The 9,343-nt window shown below is 48.3% G+C and overlaps 1 long non-coding RNA gene across 1 annotated transcript; it reads left to right on the plus strand.

The window, feature by feature from the left end:
* The first annotated feature begins 1,775 nt into the window (after nucleotides 1-1,775).
* On the plus strand, nucleotides 1,776-2,361 carry LOC119368952. Its single transcript, XR_005176789.1, has 2 exons — nucleotides 1,776-1,954; nucleotides 2,034-2,361. It is a non-coding gene; the product is annotated as an uncharacterized LOC119368952 (long non-coding RNA).
* The last annotated feature ends 6,982 nt before the right edge of the window (nucleotides 2,362-9,343 follow it).

Genomic DNA, 9,343 nt, shown 5'->3' on the forward strand with positions numbered 1-9,343 from the left:
CACCAATTGGGCCTGGGCCTTTTGAGGTGTGGTTGTTTATACTGCCTAGGCCTTTGAACATAGCCGAAAAAGGGAGCATGCCCTTGCCACATCAGCTTCTTCTCTTTCTCCCAGGTGCCACTGGATTTTTTTTCGCCCCATTTATCAGTATCCCCATGAGCACTCACTTTTAGTAAAGGGTGCAATTTCTGAAGAAAAAGAGAGTCAAAAAGGGTGTGTTAGGTAGGTGTCGCTCGTAGCAAGGAACAAGCGCTAGTATCAATCATGCTCTCTGGGTTACGTCCCTCCTGCTCACTCGGCCACATCGCTTGGCCCAGAAGAGGCTCATTACTGATAGTCGAAGAAAGAAAATTTATTACGTACAATCTTTTTTTGTCTCAAAAAAATGGACAGATCTTTTTTTCTTCTTTGTTTTTTTCTTTCTTGCGCACGATTTTCTTCATTATAGACCTACTAGGTATGTACATGGTCCTTTTAAAAAATCAGTGAGTATGTATTGTAAAAAAAAAGGCAGCGTGTACATGGGCATGTAAAAGGATTTTTTTTCATTTTCGAACAATTTCTTGTCTTTGGGATAAAAATGTTCGTAAATTTTGGAAATCTTAACAAATTTGAAAATATGTTCATGAATTTAAAAAATATTCGTAATATGAAAAATATTCGTCAAATTTACATAAGAATGACAAATTTGAAAATGTTCAAGAATTGGAAATATATCATGAATTTAAAAAATGTTCATCAATTCAAATAAAATCAACAAGACAGTGTTCATGAATTTGAAAAGTATTTTACTCCCTCCGTCCCATAATATAAGAGTGTTTTGACACTAAACTAGGGTAAAAAACACTCTTACATTATGAGATGAAGGGAGTACTAATTAAGAAATGTTAACAAAATGAAAAATGTTTGTGAATTTGGAAGTTGTTTTCTTGAATATGAAAATTGTTCATGAATCTTAAAAAATGTTTGTAAATCTAATAAAATGTGCGTAAAGTTGAAAGATGTTTTTTTATTTTAAAAATGCAAATTTAAAAATGTTCGTGAACTCAAAAAATAATTATTTTTAATATATATTTTTAAATGAAAATGCCTTAGCAGGTGTGCCTAGAACTATGTCCCATAATTCCGCGTCCTGGCAAGTGCTAAGCGAGGTCGTTGGTATTTTCTATTTTTGACAGATGCTAAAGTCATCGTTGGTTTTTTTCTCGCAAATAGAAAACGGGATTGCTAAAGCTCAGTCGACCGAGACTTAACCAAGTCTCAGTCGGTGCTATATTCATGGGCTCATACATGAAAATCCGTGCAAAATTCTTTTTTAGTTTTTCTTTTTTCTTTCTTACATGTTATGTCACTTGACATAGACTTGGTTAAGTCTCAGTCGACTGAGACCTAGCCACACCCAAAAGAAAAATGCTTTGGCTGGCATGCATATAATTGGTGGTAGGCTTGAGTATGTATCTTTGACCAATTCCGTCCTTCCATGTCGTATCAAATCTATTTTTTTATTTTTTTTAGGGTATCAAATCTATTTATTTAGGTACTTAAGTTAAGGGCATAGTGAAGAGAACAACTGGCCGATTGCGTTGGATTTCCCTTCTCGCATGCAATATCTATCCATTTAATTGCTTGCCAACATTCATATTGTCTATTTATTGAGAATATCACACATGAAATAAGAAAATAATTGCAATTGATACAGGCAGATAGGCAGGAACAAACATTCTTCTTCCTTGGTCCTTCTCGACCGCGGTCTCCATCTCACCATATAGGACGACCGCGGTCCATATGGTAGAGCTGATAGAACGCATATGTTATCCCATTTAGAACACACATCAACCAAGCATCCATCAGATCATCGATCTCAAGTCCATGGACAAGCACAAGAGTCGCACGCGTGCAGCAGCCTTGCTGCTCCCTCTGCTGTTTCTCGCGTGTTTTCCCCTTTACGCTCAATGTAAGTCGCATGCACTAGCTAGCACATACGCCATGAAGCCATTGCTTCCTAAATTTCTGTTTTGTGGCTCGCTCAACAGGCCGCCTCATCGAGGGCATGGACGGCGACAAGATCAATATACCGGGCGGGCTCTGCGTCCATCATAAAGACTGCAAACCGGGCAATTGTTGCTACTGGTGCCTAGTGCTGGATCTGTGCTATGCATCAATCGACGAGTGCAAGAAAGAGTGCAAAGGCCACGTCGATGCGCGCCTCTTTAACCTTCCGTCGCCTTCAAATTGAGTTCCTTGATCTTGAACCGGCAACCCATTCGAGCAAGACTAGTGGTCTAATTTGTTGTATTCTTTTGAAGCCGCCGGTAGTTGTTCTAATAATAAGAATATATATCTCAACTCGATTCGTTTCAATTTCTTATTAGGGAAATCTCTAATTATCAAGTTAGTTTATTGTTCATGCTTGGTTGTTCGTATCCTCGTTTACTTTTGTCAACACGTTTTTTTTCCTGCAAGAAGCTTCCAATCTATGCATATTCAATCATAGCAGTACAAAGAACAACAGAGGTAATAAAAATTACAACCATTTCATGGACCATAGCGATGACTACAAGCACCGGAGTGATCACACGTTTGCACAACAAATGTATAGAATAGAATTAATTAAGCCAATGGACAAAAAAAAAATTGCGGTCAGCCGAGCCGTACTCGTACATACAGAATCAATCAAGGAAATTAAACAGCTTAATTAACAACCAAATTTTGCTACTTGCTGGCATGGTCGAGGAGCACCTCCAGGACAGCCATGCACTTCTCCGCTTGGTTGCCCGACGAGATGCTGTCGACCGTCGTCTTCTTTTGTTCCCCTTGACGACACTTTTCGCAGTTCCGCTGGAGGTGCCTGTTGTTCTCCAAATCATCCAGCTTTGCCTGCCTACATTCGAGCCCACCACCACTAGTTTCGCATGATTTGGAGAAGGTGGCCGCGACCATGTGGAACTCGTCGAAGCATTGGCTTTCAGCCTCAGGCATGTTTTCATCGAGCAAACTTTGATCGCTCGCGGTACTGGACGCGGCGGTGAGGAGGCTGGTGCATCTGCATCTTTGCTCTCTTTGATGGGCGAGAGGTTGGAGAAGCACAGATCGGGATATGGTGTGTCAGCGCAGGCCCTTTTGACGTTGTCGTTGTTGTTCTCGTCGCCGGCAACCACGCTGGAGAGGAGGAGGACGGCGAAGAAAGGCGCGGTGGTGGCCAACGATCTGATTATTCCTAGTTGGATGCTAGCTCTTTGTGGTTTCAAATATGCTTGCGACGACCCAGGAGAAGAAAAATTCACTGAAGTTGCTAGCATTTTTTGGAATTGCAGTTTTTTTAAACCTATTTTTCAGTTGCCAGGAAAATACCACCATTGCTTTTTAGTTGTATGTATGTATTAACTATTTTCTCTTTCTTTCAGTTACAGTGCAAACAAGTTGTAGACTTATACACGTTGTCCACAAGTAAGTCGTTGATTGCTTATATGTAAGCAACCTACTGATATATTGCTCGATCTAGCTCTTGCTCACGAATTCAAGTAGCTAATTAGGGTTGCAATCTCTGGATACACGAATTGGGAGGAAGAGGAAAGGGGAAAGGAGCCGCCGCCGGGTTCGTGCCGTGATCCACTGGATGCTCCTTCTCGGGTGGGTGAGGACGCGTTAAGTAGTTGGCACCGTCACACCCACTCCGGGCCGCTGGTGTTGGGGTTGGGTCGCCTCTGCCTGGTGGGCCGAGCTGGTGGCGAGGCCGGTTCGCTTCTGGGCTTGGGCGCTGGGCTGCTTGTGGCCTTGACACCCCCTTCTTCTTGCGATGAGGCTTGTCCCCAAGCCTCTGCAGCCGGGAACCGAGCTTGCAGTTCTTCCTTGTCTTCCCAGGTGTCGCTGATTGATGCAGTATCGGACCACCGTACGAGGACCTGTTCAATCATGCTGCCATGCTTGCAACGCCAACGCGAAGCCAAAATCTGAACTGGAACTGCAGGTATATCAGTAGCAGTGGGAAGCTGTTGTTGAACTGGCGTACCTGGCAGTAGGGCCTTCCTCAGCAGAGACACATGGAAAACTGGGTGAACTGTTGCGTTCGTCGGCAGCTCTAGTTTGTAAGCCACCGGGTTGATCTTGTCGATGATGGGGTATGGCCCGTAGTACCGAAAAGAGAGCTTGTGATTAGCTCGCTTGGCCACTGATGTTTGCACGTACGGCTGTAGCTTCAGGTAAACTTTGTCGCCGATCTCAAACACGCGTTCTGAGTGTTTCTTGTCTGCCTGCTGTTTCATACGCAAGCGAGCTCGTTGAAGGTGTTGTTGTAGCAGATCTTGAATAGTGGCGCGTTCGTCGAGCCAAGTTTGCAGGGCAGGAACAGAACAAGAAGAGGCCACCGTGATGCCCCAGTGATGGGGTTCGTGACCGAACATCGCCATGAATGGTGTCATGCCAATGGCCGAATGTAGCGCAGCATTGTACCAGAATTGTGCAAGAGGAATCCAATGGCTCCATCGCCTGGGACAAGAGTGAGTGAAACAGCGGAGGAAAGTTTCAAGGCACTGGTTTACGCGCTCCGACTACCCATCGGTTTGTGGATGGTTGGTCGTGCTCATGCGGAGGTCGGTACCAGCGTGGCGAAAGAGTTCTTGCCAAAAGTGGCTTGTGAAAACAGGATCACGATCAGAGACAATAGATTGAGGGAAACCATGGATGGGGTAAATGCGTTGCATGTAGAGGAGAGCAACGCGAGAAGCAGTATAAGGATGGGCAAGTGGCAAGAAATGAGCAAACTTGGTCATCTTGTCGACCAAAACCCAGATGCAATTGTACTGACCTAATTGCGGGAGACCATCGATGAAATCCATCGTGATCATATCCCATGATTTGATGGGAATAGGAAGCGGGTGGAGCATTCCTGGTGAAGCCACTCGCTCTGCTTTAGCTTGTTGACAGATTTCGCAGCATTGCACATACTGAAGAATGTGAGCCTTCATTTTGGGCCAAGCAAACAAGCGCCTGATTCGCTTGTATGTGGCTGGAAATCCTGAATGTCCTCCCACTGGGCTGTCATGGAACGCCGAGATGATCTGCTGCTGCAGCGCGGTGCTCCCTCCGAGCCAAATACAGTCTCTAAAACGTAGAAGCCCTTGCGACAAGCTGAAACGCCCTTTTGGGTCTGGTCTGATTGCCAACTGTTCCAACAGACGCTGTGCTTGGGGGTTGGAGTTGTAACTTGACACGATATCATCGAGCCATGCTGGCTGGCAGCTGGAGATCACCATGGCGTGTTCTGAGTGGTGTAGGCGAGATAGTGCATCTGCGGCTCCATTTTCCACGCCCTTCTTACAGACGATCTTGTATTGCAAGCCCAACAACTTGGTGAAAGCTCGTTGTTGCCAAGGGGTCGTGAGCCTCTGCTCCTGCAAATAAACCAAGCTGCGGTGATCTGTCTTGATGATGAATTCTGCAGATTGCAAGTATGGTCGCCATTGATCGACTGCAGCGATCACTGCCAAGTATTCTTTCTCGTATGTGGATAGGCTCTGGTACTTGGGGCAGAGGGCTTTGCTCATGAAGGCGATGGGGTGTCCTTCTTGCTGCAAAATTGCTCCAATACCTGTACCACATGCATCTGTTTCTACCATGAACTGCTTCTGAAAGTTTGGCAGGGCAAGCACCGGTGCTGTGACCAAACTCTGTTTGAGAACCTGGAAACTTTGCTCTGTGTTATCTGTCCAGACGAACGGTGTTCCCTTCTTGAGGAGATTGAAGAGGGGTCGGGCTAGGATTCCAAATTGCCGAACGAAGTGTCTGTAGTACCCTGCTAATCCCAAAAATTGCCTGACCTCCTTCACATTTGTAGGCGTGGGCCAATCTGTTACTGCCTTGATCTTAGTAGGGTCCGTTGCCACACCGTCAGCGCTGATGACATGCCCCAGGTATGTTATTCTTTGCTGTCCAAAACTGCATTTGCTCCTCTTCACCTTCCATTGGTCGCGGCGAAGTAGCTCAAACACCTGCCGGAGATGTTCTGCATGCTCTTGCAGTGTTTTGCTGAATACCAGTATGTCGTCGAAGAAGGATAAAACACACTCACGCATCAGCGGGTGAAGTGTGCCGGTGATAGCACCGTTAAAGGTAGCAGGTCCACCCGCAAGGCCGTATGACATGACCTTGAATTCGAAGTGCCCGAAGTGAGTTTGAAAGGCAGTCTTGAACTCCTCTCCTTCAGCTAGTCTGATTTGGTGGTAACCTGCCCTTAAGTCCAGCTTGGAGAACCACTTAGCCCCGTGCAGCTCGTCTAACAGCTCTTCAATTACAGGTACTGGGTACTTGGCCACTATGGTCATTGCATTGAGCTGCCTGTAATCTATGCAAAGTCGCCACGTGCCGTCTTTCTTCTTGACTAAGATCACAGGTGAAGAGAAGGGGTTGTGGCTGCGTTGGATTACACCGGATCGCAACATCTCTTGCACTTATTTTTCAATCTCATCCTTATGCTCAGGTTTATGCCTATACGGCCTCAAATTCACTGGTTGCGCCCCTGCCATAAGTGGTATTCTGTGATCACAATCTCGACGTGGGGGTAGTCCAGTTGGCTCGCCGAACACATCTTCAAACTGGTCCACAACTCTTTGTATGTTGTCAGGCGTGGGCGTGTATACTTCATCTTCTTTCGTAATCTGGTATAGTTGCACAATTTGCGTCAGCGAACCCTGCTTGTGCAAAGATTGCAGCTGCAGGGCATTGATCTCAGGGCAGGATTCAACACGCTCTTGATGGCCTTGCAACTGCGCTGGTCCAGTTGGGGTTGTAATCAGTAAGTGTTTGGCGCGCCAGTCCACGCTCATCGGACTGTGCTCTTCAAGCCAGTCCATGCCGTGGATGGCATCATATGCGCCCAATGGCAGCACCTTCATGTCCGTATTGAATTCATGCGCCTGAGACACCCAGCTGCAGTGTGGTATGTGCGAAAAACAACAGAGCTCGCCTCCATCTGCAACCTTGACGCGGCATGGTCGAAGGAGAGGTATGACGCCCGTCAAAACTGATGCGAGGCGCGCGTCAATGAAGGATGTTGAACTTCCAGAATCCACCAACAGCAACACTTCGTGGCCTTGCAACCACGCGTGAAGGCGAATCGCCTTCGGTGACGTGCCACCAGTAAGGGCATGGCGCGAGATCGCCATTGCTGTTTCAGCCAACGCATAGCCGAGCGGGGGGCTCGGGGCATCGCCGTCGGAGTCGAGGCCGAACAGCTCGAGCAGCTTCTCGAGAACGTGAAGCTGAACGCTGGTGGGGCAGCTGTGGTCCTGCCCCCAGCGCTCCCCACATTTAAAGCACAGGCCCTTCGCGCGGCGATACTCCCGCAACGCCTTGAGTTTGGTGCCGTCCGCGTGGCTGGCTTCGACGGCGCGCCTGTCTGTGGCCGCCGGCGTCGTGGGCGGCTGTCCTTGTGGTGGTGGAGGTGGGAGTGCCATTGGCACGCTCGCGCCGTTGCGGTGAATCCAATCCGGGGCAGGGGTACGCACGGCGCTGGGACGCGCACGCTCCCGTGCAGCGCCATCCGCCACTTCCTCCTGAAGTAGCGCGAGAGCACACGCGGTGTCGAGGTCAGGGGGCCGCTGCACCAGAACCACCGCGCGGATATCGGGTCACAGTCCCTCGACAAAACGGGTAAGATAGTAGTAAGGATGAATGGATTCAGAGTATGCAGATAAATGGCTAATGATCAGTTCAAATTGCTCAATGTAATCAGCTACGGTAGATTTCTGTGACAGTGAGTAGAACTGACGGATCAGGAGTTGGTGACGATCACGACCGAATCTGGTACACAACAGATTCGAGAAGGATTCCCAATCAAACTCAGTCAATTTCCTCTGTACTGACTGTAACCACACCGATGCAGAACCAGAAAAGTTCAGAGATGCCATCGGGACCCAAAAAATTTCGTGAATCTCAAACATCTGGAAGTACTGTTCACAAAGTGTCTTCCATAGACGCGGATTTTCGCCCGTGAATTGGGGAAACCCGATCGATGGATGAGCCTGACCGATCCCAGCGAGGATCTGACTAGCATGAGCATAAGGAGATGCGACGGTGGACTGAGCGGGATTTTGAGACTGACCGTTGGCCGGGGTGGCCACCGATGCGAACATCGGTGCCAGTCCCCGTGGCAGAACGTCGATGCCGCGGTCGATTGACCCGAGGGCGTCGCCCTCCGCGTGCTTGCTGGTGCCGACGTGGTCACGCAGCGACGCTGGCGGTGCGGGAGGTGGTGGTGCTGGTGCCTCTACCGGCTGCTCCTCCGTCGCAGCTGCTGGCCGCGCCTGGAGTTCAGCTACCGCCGCCGAGAGCTGGTCCACGCGCCGCTCCAGATCGGGGCGCCACTGGCCCAGATCATCCATCTTGGTAGTGTGGGAGCGGATGTCGGAGTGGATCGCGTCGAGGGAGTTGGTGAGCTTGTCTAAGTAATCCTTGAAGGAAGGATCCATGGCGCTGAGACGATTTTTGATCGATTTCTGCAGCCTCGTCTCGATTAGATGCGCCAGGGTGTGGATCTCTGGCTCTGATACCAGATGTAAGCAACCTACTGATATATTGCTCGATCTAGCTCTTGCTCACGAATTCAAGTAGCTAATTAGGGTTACAATCTCTGGATACATGAATTGGGAGGAAGAGGAAAGGGGAAAGGAGCCGCCGCCGGGTTCGTGCCGTGATCCACTGGATGCTCCTTCTCGGGTGGGTGAGGACGCGTTAAGTAGTTGGCACCGTCACACCCACTCCGGACCGCTGGTGTTGGGGTTGGGTCGCCTCTGCCTGGTGGGCCGAGCTGGTGGCGAGGCCGGTTCGCTTCTGGGCTTGGGCGTTGGGCTGCTTGTGGCCTTGACATTATATGTCTCCATTTGGTTTTAGAAATAAAACTTAATTCCTGTAAACCATTCGTGGCACCGGACCAACGGGTGGTCAAATGCCTAGCTAACAAATTTTAGCTTGTTTTGCTTCTTTCTTTTTTTGGGGCATAAGCTTCTGACCCTCGATCATATATGCAAGTTTGTTTGCTTTACCTTGAGATTCGTCGGATCGCAGCCCCATGCACTCCCTGTCTTCGTATTCTCTGTACTGTAATGCACTATTAATTCTTTAGTGTAAAAAAATTTGCGTTTCGAAAGCTAGAACTGAGAGGACTAGAATGGGGCAAGGAACTCTTCTACACATCCGCTAACACAAAGCGGCGCTTAACCGGACCACCGATTACAACCTTAGAGACGACGTGCTTTCTCCGTATTATTATTTGCCCCAGCCATATAAAACAGTTCATGTTTTTTTTTCGATCAGAGGGGCCCCATGGCCCCCATTTTCATTACGAAAA

Source organism: Triticum dicoccoides, chromosome 2B (genome assembly GCF_002162155.2).
Source record: "Triticum dicoccoides isolate Atlit2015 ecotype Zavitan chromosome 2B, WEW_v2.0, whole genome shotgun sequence".
Lineage (NCBI taxonomy): Eukaryota > Viridiplantae > Streptophyta > Magnoliopsida > Poales > Poaceae > Triticum > Triticum dicoccoides.